A 12,469-nucleotide genomic window follows, 5' to 3' on the forward strand; every position below is an offset into this window, starting at 1 on the left:
TTGAAGTGGTATCTGATCGTCCGTCTGTCTCTTTTAGACGAGGAAAAAGTCTGAAGGACCGGCTGGTGGCTAGTCACTTTACAGCACCATCTAAAGCAGGTACATGGCTGGACCGACGGCCGGTAGGAGTCTTCAGAGTCTTCAGATGTGGCGGGTGCAAAGCCTGTGAATTTTTAAATACATCCAAATCCATCACTGGATCAGCAACAGGACAGACCTTCCAGGTACGCAAGTTTATTAACTGTAGATCCAAGGGCCTAGTGTACTTGTGTCAGTGTAGGTGTCCTCTTGATTACGTCGGCTAGACAGTCAGAGAATTCAGAAGATGAATTCTCGAACATATCAATGACGTGAAGAACAAAGAGGTAACCCCTATTGCGACTCATGTCAATGAGGTCCATGATGGAGACTCTAGGTCCCTCCGCTTTACAGTCCTTGATGTGATCCAACCGTCTCCCCGTGGTGGGGACTGGGACAGGAGAATTCTACAAAAAGAAAGTGAATGGATTCATAGACACTGGTCCCAGTCCCCCCTAGGGTTAAATGAGAGACTCACATTCTCGTGTTTCCTGTGATGCGCTCTTCATTGGGCCCTTTGGCTTATCCCTTTACTTCTCCTTCTTCCTCACCCCTTCCCCCTCCCTTCCTCTTTTCCTTTGCTACCCATGGCTTCGGTTGATCGTTTCGTCCTTAAAGACTTTGCCGGGTGCGTGAAGCACCCACATGTTATTATCATAAACAGTGAATCACTATCTTTCACCGTTTTAGCTATCTCTATACATCTAATCTTTGTATCCATCATTATCAACTTACATTTGCCCTATGACCTGTTTAGCCACTCCCCTTTGTGGATCGTCTACACCTCCTTGTCTTCTAGGTGTAATATGGCTATAATTATCAATGGCTTTTGATGTTACATCTCTTTTTCTCACCATGTGGGGCGGTCTCTGTGTCATATTTATATGAATATGTTCCCTTATTATGGACTTCTGTCTATAGGCAGCGCCCCCACTGGGGTTGGCCTGGCATGCGCTCCACTGTGGAACGCATGTCCATTATTGATGACGTCCCTAACCGACGCCTCACGCAGGTCCCAGCATCCAATACTTTGCTGCGCTTTAGCTCACAGCGATAGTTCCTGACGTCACTTCCGGGGTTCGGATACCGGAAGTGACTCAGGTGGCGTGCGTTCCACAGTGGAACGCACATGCACCATAGGAACGTAGCGCGGCCGCCACCTGCGGTGGTTAAACTAATTAGCATCATTGTTGGGGAGGAGATACACTATATAAGGGGAGGGCCTTCAGAGGCTCATTGTTGGACCCTGGGAGAGGTCACATCCAGCATGGGAGGATAAGCGCCCTGGTAGCACCCACAGTAAGTAACCATAGTTTCCATATGATCCTCTGTATAGGTGGCCACTATGTTTCTAGGGTATTTACATCCATTCACTTACTTTTGGTACTTAGGGCACGCATGATTTATGGCCTGTGTATCAACAGGGACGGTGTGATTTGACTCAGCACGCCCTTTAAGGTATGCTTACTTGTTCAATTTGGGATATATTTTTTATAAATTAATAAACATATCCTTTGTTTCACTGGCCATTCTTACTCGTTTCAGTCTATCACCTTCATAAGTATATTGGAATCGATCATGCCACTTGGTCATACCCTTACAGGAGGGCGAATCTAGGTTTATCAGAAAGCGTGTCTATATCTACTGAGCACTGTGCCCGGATACAGTGAGTGACCCTCTTGAATGAGGTCCCCTATTATGGTGACGGTCCCTCACTATTATGTACCTGGGTGTTTGGCTATAGGCATTTGTATACATTTATATACATGTGGATTTTTTTCTTTTGCCCACAGGTTCCCTTAGACTGGTGCTGTCCATCTGTGCCTCCCTTCGCTTCTCCCAGTAAGGTCATCTGGTCCAATCTTTTAATTATTGGCCGTCATTTGACATCTCCATTTAACCGTCAGTTGACACCCTCTATGTCCCGTGGTTGCATTGGTGATGTCCAAATGTGGGCTTCCTACCATCGGACATGTTTTCATAAGTATTATCTAAAATAACTCATTCACCCCCTGATGATCCCACACCGTGGGGGAAACGCGTTGGGATTTTACACAGATGCGTCTGTGTCATTTTTTCCAGGTGTCGTTAGTGTTTTTGTAGTCTCTTGCACCGTGTACCTTTGGACATTTTTTTCCAATAGGGTTGTATACATTGTGCATATTTTTGTATCCTCTTCTGTCCATACCTGACCTGTCCACCAATTATTTTTTATATCTGCCCTTCCACATCAGGGATAACTAGGAGTTGCCAGTTAGGTTCGAGGACAGGGGGTCTCCATCTTCAGGAGTCGCCCCTGGGCACAGGGCCTATGTTTAGGACCATTATCAGGGTTATCCATTCCCCACTATACTTAGTTGGTGGACACGCCTAGGTTTGGACACTTTAGGACTTATGTTTGTCTTGGTAATACTATTAAAGATTATCTATAATTTAGGGTTATACCTCAGCTGGACCTTCTATTTCTACATTTAACCCAATATATTTGATATATCCATTTGTGCTGGATGTTGAGTTCCTTCGGTATCCAGTCGGCGTCCAGGAACCAGCTGAATTCTTTCCGGTCGGGTTAGTTCGCTGCAAGTTTGCGCAGCACCTACTTCTTTTAGTCCGGTCGGCGGTGTGTTGGCTCCTTAGGTGAGGAGGAGCAGCACCGCACCGGAACGGTCTGCTTGGCAGCCCGCAATTTGGCTCACACGCGGCAGTACCATTAGGGCACAGGAGTCAGCGGGACTCCGTCTCGGCTTCGCAGGTTTAATGTCTTGCACGGGCCGTCATGCTTTGAGAGAGGCAGGGGGGGAGGGGCAGGGAAGGTTTCAAGCCATTTGCGGTTGTCTCATGTTTCCTGCATCACATGGTGTAACTGCACCATCCGTTTCACGTTGTTGCGGTATGGACCTTACTTTTCCCCAGGTACGCAGCTGTGGTACATGCCCCCCCCCCCCCCCCCCGTTTGCTGGGGGGTATGTCCTGGTAGCTTACCCAACTAGCAGCGTTGGTCATGTGACATGTAATCTTTGTAATCACATACGACTTCTGTCAATATCTGCATGCTCCATAGCCAAGGTTATAATAGCACATTTCGTTGTTTGCAATGTTTTGTCCAGTCGGACATTCCACTCGGTAGCTCAAGCTGCGTTCTCCCTGCGGGCATTGGTAGTTCACTTACGGTCGGTCACAGGGTTGCTCACTGGTGCCCGGAGTAAAAAAAAAAAAAAAAAGTAGTATTAAGAGGACGCTCAGTGGTAGACAGGGGATCAGTCGGGGTCGTCACTACACTTTACCATGTTCTTTAGTGATAATGCATGTCTCACTCCCATGGTTGAAACCGAGCTAGTGAGTGATGGTCACGAGGGCCCGCTATAGTCGGGATTATGTTATCTCAGGGCATTCCCTCCGCTTTCCGTTGGTCAGCCTTCTTGGTGATAGGTGGCACTGGTTGGAGTTCGGTAGTCACGCATACTCGAGTTGTTAAAAATGTCTGTTATCGTCAGCAGTTGCAACATGTTGCATGCGTCTGACATAGTGGAATTTTCAGTGGATGAGAATGTCACCGGGATGTCGGAAGGTGGCAGTGTTCCGTCGCTCCGAAGCTGGACCATTCCCAAGCTCACATCAGAGTTGTTGAAAAGGGGTATCCCGTTCTCGGCCACTGTAAGGAAGCTTAATTGTGGTGGGTACAGCTGGTCCTCGCCAAGAAGAGGTGTCCGTGGCCACAGTACAGACTTCTCTTACGCAGTTGCATGTCATGATTAATAACTTGACATCTTCAATTACTAATATTCAGGCGAGGTTGGAGACAGTGGAGTCTCAGGGGGCAGTTGTCTCTTATCCACCACGAGATGTACCCGTTGCCTCCACATCTGCCGCGGGTTGCTCAGGTACAGTGTCCCTTGTGCCCAACATCACACCTGCTCATTTTATTCCGGCAAATATCAAGAAGGACATACTTGAGGGTAGAGATGTTAATCTAGCTTTCTTTCTGATTGCCACTTGAGATCTCTCCGACAACAAAGTTATTGCCTGTGGTGACGTTTCGGTGGTTCTTAACCCCTTAAGGACTCAGCCCTATTTCACCTTAAGGACTTGGCCATTTTTTGCAAATCTGACCAGTGTCACTTTAAGTGCTGATAACTTTAAAACGCTTTGACTTATCCAGGCCGTTCTGAGACTGTTTTTTCGTCACATATTGTACTTCATGACACTGCTAAAATTGGGTCAAAAAAGTTAATTTTTTTGCATAAAAAAATACCATATTTACCAAAAATTTTGAAAAATTTGCAAATTTCAAAGTTTCAGTTTCTCTACTTCTGTAATACATAGTAATACCCCCAAAAATTGTGATGACTTTACATTCCCCATATGTCTACTTCATGTTTGTAGCATTTTGGGATTGATATTTTATTTTTTGGGATGTTACAAGGCTTAGAAGTTAGAAGCAAACCTGAAATTTGTCAGAAATTTACAAAAACCAAATTTTTAGGGACCACTACAGGTCTGAAGTCACTTTGCGAGGCTTACATAATAGAAACCGCCCAAAAATGACCCATCTATAAACTACACCCCTCAAGGTATTCAAAACTGATTTTACAAACTTCGTTAACCCTTTAGGTATTGCACAAGAGTTATTGGCAAATGGGGATGAAATTTGAGAATTTCATTTTTTTGCCTAATTTTCCATTTTAACCCATTTTTTCCACTAACAAAACAAGGGTTAACAGCCAAACAAGACTGTATCTTTATTGCCCTGACTCTGCCGTTTACAGAAACACCCCATATGTGGCCCTAAACTACTGTACGGCCACACAGCGGGGCGTAGAGTGAAAGGTGCGGCCGTTTTGGCTTTTGGAAGCCAGATTTTGCTGGACTGTTTTTTTGACACCATGTCCCATTTAAAGCCCCCTGATGCACCCCTAGAGTAGAAACTCCATAAAAGTGACCCCATCTAAGAAACTACACCCCTCAAGGTATTCAAAACTGATTTTACAAACTTTGTTAACCCTTTAGGTTTTGCACAAGATTTAATGGAAAATAGAGATACAATTTCAAAATTTCACTTTTTTGGCAGATTTTCCATTTTAATATTTTTTTTCCAGTTACAAAGCAAGGGTTAACAGCTAAACAAAACTCATTATTTATGGCCCTGATTCTGTAGTTTACAGAAACACCCCATAAGTGTTCGTAAACCGCTGTACGGGCACACAGCAGGGCGCAGAAGGAAAGGAATGCCATATACGGTTTTTGGAAGGCAGATTTTGCTGGACTGTTTTTTTTTACACCATGTCCCATTTGAAGCCCCCCTGTTGCACCCCGAGAGTAGAAACTCCAAAAAAAGTGACCCCATTTTAGAAAGTACGGAATAGGTGGCAGCTTTGTTGGTACTAGTTTAGGGTACATATGATTTTTGGTTGCTCTATATTACACTTTTTGTGCGGCAAGGTAACAAGAAATAGCTTTTTGGCACGTTTATTTTTTTTTTTTGTTATTTACAACATTCATCTGACAGGTTAGATCAAAGTGGTAATTTTATAGAGCAGGTTGTCGCGGACGCGGCGATACCTAATATGTATACAATTTTTTTTATTTATGTAAGTTTTATACAATAACTTCATTTTTAAAACCAAAAAAGTTTTAGTGTCTCCATAGTCTAAGAGCCATAGTTTTTTCAGTTTTTGGGCGTTTATCTTGAGTAGGGTCTCATTTTTGCGGGATGAGATGACGGTTTGATTGGCACTATTTGGGGGGCATTTGACTTTTTGATCGCTTGCTATTACACTTTTTGTGACGTAAGATAACAAAAAATGCTTTTTTACACCGTTTTTATTTTTTATTTTTTACTGGTGGTCACCTGAGGGGTTAGATCATGTGATATTTTTATAGAGCCGGTCGATACAGACGCGGCGATACTAATATGTATACTTTATTTTTATTTATGTAAGTTTTACACAATGATTTAATTTTTGAAACAAAAACAATCATGTTTTAGTGTTTCCATAGTCTGAGAGCCATAGTCTTTTCAGTTTTTGGGGCGATTATCTTGAGTAGGGTCTCATTTTTTGCGGGATGAGATAATGGTTTGATTGGCACTATTTTGGGGTGCATATGACTTTTTGATCGCTTGCTATTACACTTTTTGTGACGTAAGATGACAAAAAATTGCTTTTTTTACACCGTTTTTATTTTTTATTTTTTACGGTGGTCACCTGAGCGGTTAGATCATGTGATATTTTAATAAAGCCGGTCGATAAGGACGCGGCGATACCTAATATGTATACTTTATTTTTATTTATGTAAGTTTTATACAATGATTTCATTTTTGAAACCAAAAAAATCATGTTTTAGTATTTCCATAGTCTGAGAGCCATAGTTTTTTCAGTTTTTGGGCAATTATCTTGAGTAGGGTCTCATTTTTTGCGGGATGAGATGACGGTTTGATTGGCACTATTTTGGGGTGCATATGACTTTTTGATCGCTTGCTATTACACTTTTTGCGACGTAAGATGACAAAAAAAGGCTTTTTTTACACCGTTTTTATTTTTTATTTTTTACGGTGATCACCTGAGGGGTTAGATCATGTCATATTTTTATAGAGCCGGTCGATACGGACGCGGCGATACCTAATATGTATACTTTATTTTTATTTATGTAGTTTTACACAATGATTCATTTTTGAAACAAAAAAAATCATGTTTTAGTGTTTCTTTAGTCTGAGAGCCATAGTTTTTTTCAGTTTTTTGGGCGATTATCTTGGGTAGGGTATGATTTTTGCGGGATGAGATGACGGTTTGATTGGTACTATTTGGCGTACATGTGACTTTTTGATCACTTTTATTACCTTTTTTGGGAAGTAAGGTGGGCAAAATTTCAATTTTCTCATAGTTTGAATTTTTTTTATTTTTATGGTGTTCACACCGTGCGGGAAAGTAACATGAACGTTTTATAGATCAGGTCGTTACGGACGTGGCGATACCTAATATGTGTAGTGTATTTATTTTATTTTTTTTTATTCAGTGATGAATGTTTTTTTTTTTTATCTTAACTTTTTTTCACTTTTTTTTTACATTTTTTTGACTCCAGACCCACTTGGTTCTTGAGATCCAGTGGGTCTGATGTCTGTATAATACAGTACAGTACAATATAATATTGCACTGTTACTGTATTTTACTTACACTGAACAGATCTCTGCTTTTAGCATAGATCTGTTCAGCACCATGGACAGCAGGACGCCTGAGACAGCGTCCTGTTGCCATGGGAACCTTCCCCGTCTGCCACAACTTCGCAGACGGGGAAGGGTAAGCACAGGGCTGAGGGGGGCTGTCGGGGGGCTCTCTCCCTCTCCATCGGGGGGCTGCAAAGGCACAGCAGCCCCCCGATGGAGAGGGAGGGAGCTCCCTGACCGATGACAGTTAACTTTTTCCATACAGCGGTCCGTACGGACCGCGGTATGGAAAGGGTTAAACGGCTGACATCTGCACAGATGTCAGTCGTTTATACCAGGGTGCCAGCAATGTTCTGGCACCCTGGTATACCCACTAGAAGCCAACGATCATTCATGGGGAGGCGGGCGGGGGATCGCGATCCCGCCTGCCGCACCGCCCGCCTCCCGCAACGCCCCCACCGCATGCGACACCCCCCTAAAATATTGAGTGCCTAAAATATTGATTTTAGGCACTCAAAAGTTTCTGATCCCCGCGGTCAGGGACCGCGGGGATCAGAAACTGCAAAAAGCGCAGCAAACCGCAGGTCTGAATTGACCTGCGGTTTGCTGCGATCGCCGACACGGGGGGTCACATGACCCCCCCTGGCGTTGTCACAGGATGCCGGCTGAATAATTTCAGCTGAAATCACGTTCTGATTAACCCCTGGGGCGCCGGAATACTGATTTCAAGTTAGTACGTACCGGAGGAATTGGATCTCTACCTTTATAGCGTCACTGATTTGGGGCATAAGTATGGCGGTGCGGCGTTTTACGATTTACCACTGTTATTTTGCTGCGAAAGCAGCAGCAGCACTCCAGTCAGTTTCAGGTAACCTTTAATTGGGCCAATATAGACACTGAGATTTCTGCAGACACTTTGCAGGGCTTAAAGCCCCATCGTGCTCACTTTGTCAGTCTATATTTCACACTGCCGAATGGTGTCATAGTACATCTGCCTGCTCGAGACGAGTTTCAAAGTCTCTTCAGCTGGTCCGTCGGTACGCTCACAGGGGGTACCGCATGGTGGATAAGTTAGGTCGCCTTATCAAACATTTAGAGAAATCTCAGATTTGCAGAAACTTTAATTTCTTAGCTGTAATTACAGCTTGTAATTCTGAGCTTCATGTCTGCACCAATTGTTTCAGAGCTCACCCTAAGAGAGCTTGATATATTAAAATCAGATAAAGCATACATGAGTGTCATAAAACACTTATTATTTACAGTTATGGCTGAAAGGGTCATCATGATCCTAAGTTTTGTCAATTTCTTGGTCACGGGTTCATGGTAGGTTCCATACAGTCTGCGGAGAGAGCCCCAACATCAGTGGACAAGTTGTTAGAGGCTGAGTTAGAGAAAGGGTTTCTCATAGGACCTTTTTTGGTGTCACCATTCGACCACTGGAGGTGAGCCCGGTAGGGGTAGTCACAGGTAAAATTTAGCCAAAAATTGGTGTAGGAAAGGGTTAACTCCCTTCTTAGTGTGTGAACACTGGGTGTGTGTGTGGGTGTGGCCACTTTGGCTATTTAGCTTCCTCTGGATGCCTGTATCTGGGGGGTACTTCAGCCATGGTTTGCTGGAGGCATCCTCCTGGTTATAGACCATCTGCCAGTGAGGGCCACCCTTGTGGTCATAAACTTTATGTCTGATGTTTGAAGATGTCTTTATGGTCTATCGGTTTATTGCAACTATGGATGTCCTGGATTACCTGTGTGATATGTGTGGTGTTCTGTGTCCCTTAGTGTTGTGTGGACATCAGTAGTCATGCACGGGTTCCAGTCAGCGTGGCTGGGGCAGGTAGGTTTGGAACTGCTTTAGTTCACCTGCCATATTCATATGTTGTATTTGTTTCCCCTTCCTTGCAGCTTGGCCTGTGAGACTCCTGTTCGTCCGCATCTAGGAGGAACAGGCCGTCTTAACCCTGCTCCTAGTTCAGGGCCACCCTGAGGGCTAAGTAGGGACCCAAGGATCCGGAGTATGGAGCCCTCCCCACCATCAGGGTCGGCTCATACAGCTAGGAGTCAGGGTCAGAATTAGGGACGTAATAGGAGGTGACCTGCTCCTGATTCCTGGTCCTGGCCTAGTAGCTGATCGCATCATCTTCTGTCATCCACCGGCTGAGGGTTTTCCCCATCCTCAGCCTTGACAGTAGCCCTTGGTTTGTTTGTCAGTTTGCACAGGCCCTGCATTGGATTTTGGAAACCAAGTTCCATTGCGAACATGTAATCCACTATCTGGATGATTTTTTTATTGATTAAACGTATGAGACGTACACCGCAGGGACTAATAAACTTTACTAGCAGTTTTTTTTCTCAGCTAGATGTGTCAATGTCACCAAGAAGGTCGAAGGCCCATCCACTGTCATCACGTTCCTGGGCATCATGCTAGATTCAGGGAACATTTTAGCCAAACTGCCAGATGACAAACTGTGTGAGGATCAAGGAAGTCATCCACAAGTTCACTGTGTAGTGAGGGTGGCGACGAAGGCAGATTTACAGTCAGTATTGGGCATGTTAAACTTTGCTATGCGCATTATTCTACAGGGTAGTTCGTTCATTTGCCATCTGTTGGTTCTTCTTCCCACGGCACCACATCAGGATAGCCAGTAGATGGCCAGGCAGTAGCAGATCTAGTCATGTGAGACCAGTTTCTGAAACCACTGGAACGGGATATTCTTTTTTCATTCCCGTGGCTTCTAGTTCGTCTCCCATGGTCTTTTCTGATTCTTCCGCTGGCACTGGTTTTTGCTGCCATTTTTAGCACCGACTGGATGGCCGGGACATGGCCCGGAGAGGTTAGACAGATCCCGGGTTTTCTACAGACTTCAGCCTTGTTCGAACTTTACCCCATAGTGGCTTGCCGCATATGTTTGGGGTAGCTCATGGGCCAGTTTCCACAGTCGTGTTCATTTCAGATAATTCGGTTACAGTGGACATTTTAATGAAAGGTAGATCTAAATCCCCACAGGTTATGTCTTTTCGCAAGACATCTAGTTCAGCTCTCGTTACAGTACAACTTTCACTACTGTTGTTCCCATGTCCAAGGTACACAGAACGTGGCGGCTGATGCGTTGTCACGGACTAACTTCTCCCTCTTTTCACAGGTCATGTCAGAAGCAGGCGACATAGGGGCCTCGATTCCTCCTTTCTCAGCGTTAATTATGGACTAACTGGTTACTGCACACAGCCTGGTAGCCAGGTCATTGTCATTTAACAGGGCAGGAGTTATAACATACAGTACAGACCAAAAGTTTGGACACACTTCTCATTCAAAGAGTTTTCTTTATTTCATGACTATGAAGGCATCATAACTATGAATTAACACATGTGGAATTATATACATAACAAACAAGTGTGAAACAACTGAAAATATGTCATATTCTAGGTCTTCAAAGTAGCCACCTTTTGCTTTGATTACTGCTTTGCACACTCTTGCATTCTCTTGATGAGCTTCAAGAGGTAGTCCCCTGAAATGGTCTTCCAACAGTCTTGAAGGAGTTCCCAGAGATGCTTAGCACTTGTTGCCCTTTTGCCTTCACTCTGCGGTCCAGCCTCACCCAAACCATCTCGATTGGGTTCAGGTCCGGTGACCTGTGGAGGCCAGGTCATCTTGCGCAGCACCCCATCACTCTCCTTCATGGTCAAATAGCCCTCACTTTCAAAGTTTCCCTCCCCCAATTTTCGGCTGACTGACTGACCTTCATTTCTTAAAGTAATGATGGCCACGGGTTTTCTTTACTTAGCTGCTTTTTTTCTGGCCATAATACAAATTCTAACAGTTCTTTCAGTAGGACTATCAGCTGTGTATCCACCTGACTTCTCCTCAACGCAACTGATGGTCCCAACCCCATTTATAAGGCAAGAAATCCCACTTATTAAACCTGACAGGGCACACCTGTGAAGTGAAAACCATTTCAGGGGACTACCTCTTAAAGCTCATCAAGAGAATGCCAAGAGTGTGCAAAGCAGTAATCAAAGCAAAAGGTAGCTACTTTGAAGAACCTAGAATATGACATATTTTCAGTTGTTTCACACTTGTTTGTTATGTATATAATTCCACATGTGTTAATTCATAGTTTTGATGCCTTCAGTTTGAATCTACAATTTTCATAGTCAGGAAAATAAAGAAAACTCTTTGAATGAGAAGGTGTGTCCAAACTTTTGGTCTGTACTGTAGGTCGGAACACGTTCGGCAGGTTTCAGGAAAAAATACCCCCAGGGGAATACTAGCTTTATAGATTATACAGTATATTGCGTCATAGGTTACTGTCACTCAGAATTAAAGGCTGTTTTCACAACACTGTTCGGTCCTACCTGGCTGAGGTACAACATTTTTCCGCCATAAGTCATCCTGAGCGGGGGTCCCTATTTCCTGCTCACGTTTTTTGCCCCGCATTGCAGGGTTGGGTAAATGTAGTACGGGAGGCCAGCCACGCAGACAGGCTGTCACTGCAAAATCTTTCAAGACTTGTCTGACATGCTGGATAGAGCCCCTCTCGGTGTACTCCCCAGTCTAGTGCTTAAAGCCGCCATCTACTTAGCATTCTATGGGTTCATGAGGCCGGGCGAGTTCATGTGCACTTCCACCAATAGCAGGTTTGTCAGCCTCAACCAGTTGAGCCGGAGCCCCGACGGCTACACGCTGTCCTTACCAGTCATCAAGACGTCTCAGACAGGACCCCCTACTCAGGTCACTTTCTTTCCAACGTCCCATTCATGGTGCCCGGTTCAGGTCTTTCAGCAGTTACTGACAGCCTTAGCGGACCGTGACCTAGAGAGTCCTCTGTTGCCGTTTCCCATGGCACCACTCACCACATCTCAGTTTGTGCATCATGTCCATATGCTGGTGACCAATTTAGGGCTGAACCCGGCTACTGTGTCGGGTAATTCCTTCAGGATAGGTGCTGCTTCCGCTGCCTCCAGGAACAAAGTGCCGGCCTATATTATCCGCAAACTAGGTCGTTGACGCTCTTCATGTATTAATCGGTATATACCTCAGCCTAATAGAGAGATGTTGCTCGCATTTCAGAAGTTGGTCATGTAGTGTTTGTTTGTAATAAAGTATTGCTAATCATTTAGTTGTGGTGTTTTGCTCTCTTCGGGCGTCCCTCCTACACAGCGGTTCTGGCACAATTCAAGCCGCTTAGGTCTAGTTAGTTAGGCAGGTTGATGGTCACGTCCCTAGTTGCCTACGCCA

General features: G+C 44.5%; 1 protein-coding gene across 1 annotated transcript in view; it reads right to left on the minus strand.

Annotated features, from left to right (window-relative positions):
- The window catches only part of LOC120993446 (SH2 domain-containing protein 1B-like), a 39,185-nt gene that overhangs the window by 15,971 nt on the left and 10,745 nt on the right, over positions 1 to 12,469 (minus strand).

This window comes from Bufo bufo, chromosome 3 (assembly GCF_905171765.1).
Source record: "Bufo bufo chromosome 3, aBufBuf1.1, whole genome shotgun sequence".
NCBI lineage: Eukaryota > Metazoa > Chordata > Amphibia > Anura > Bufonidae > Bufo > Bufo bufo.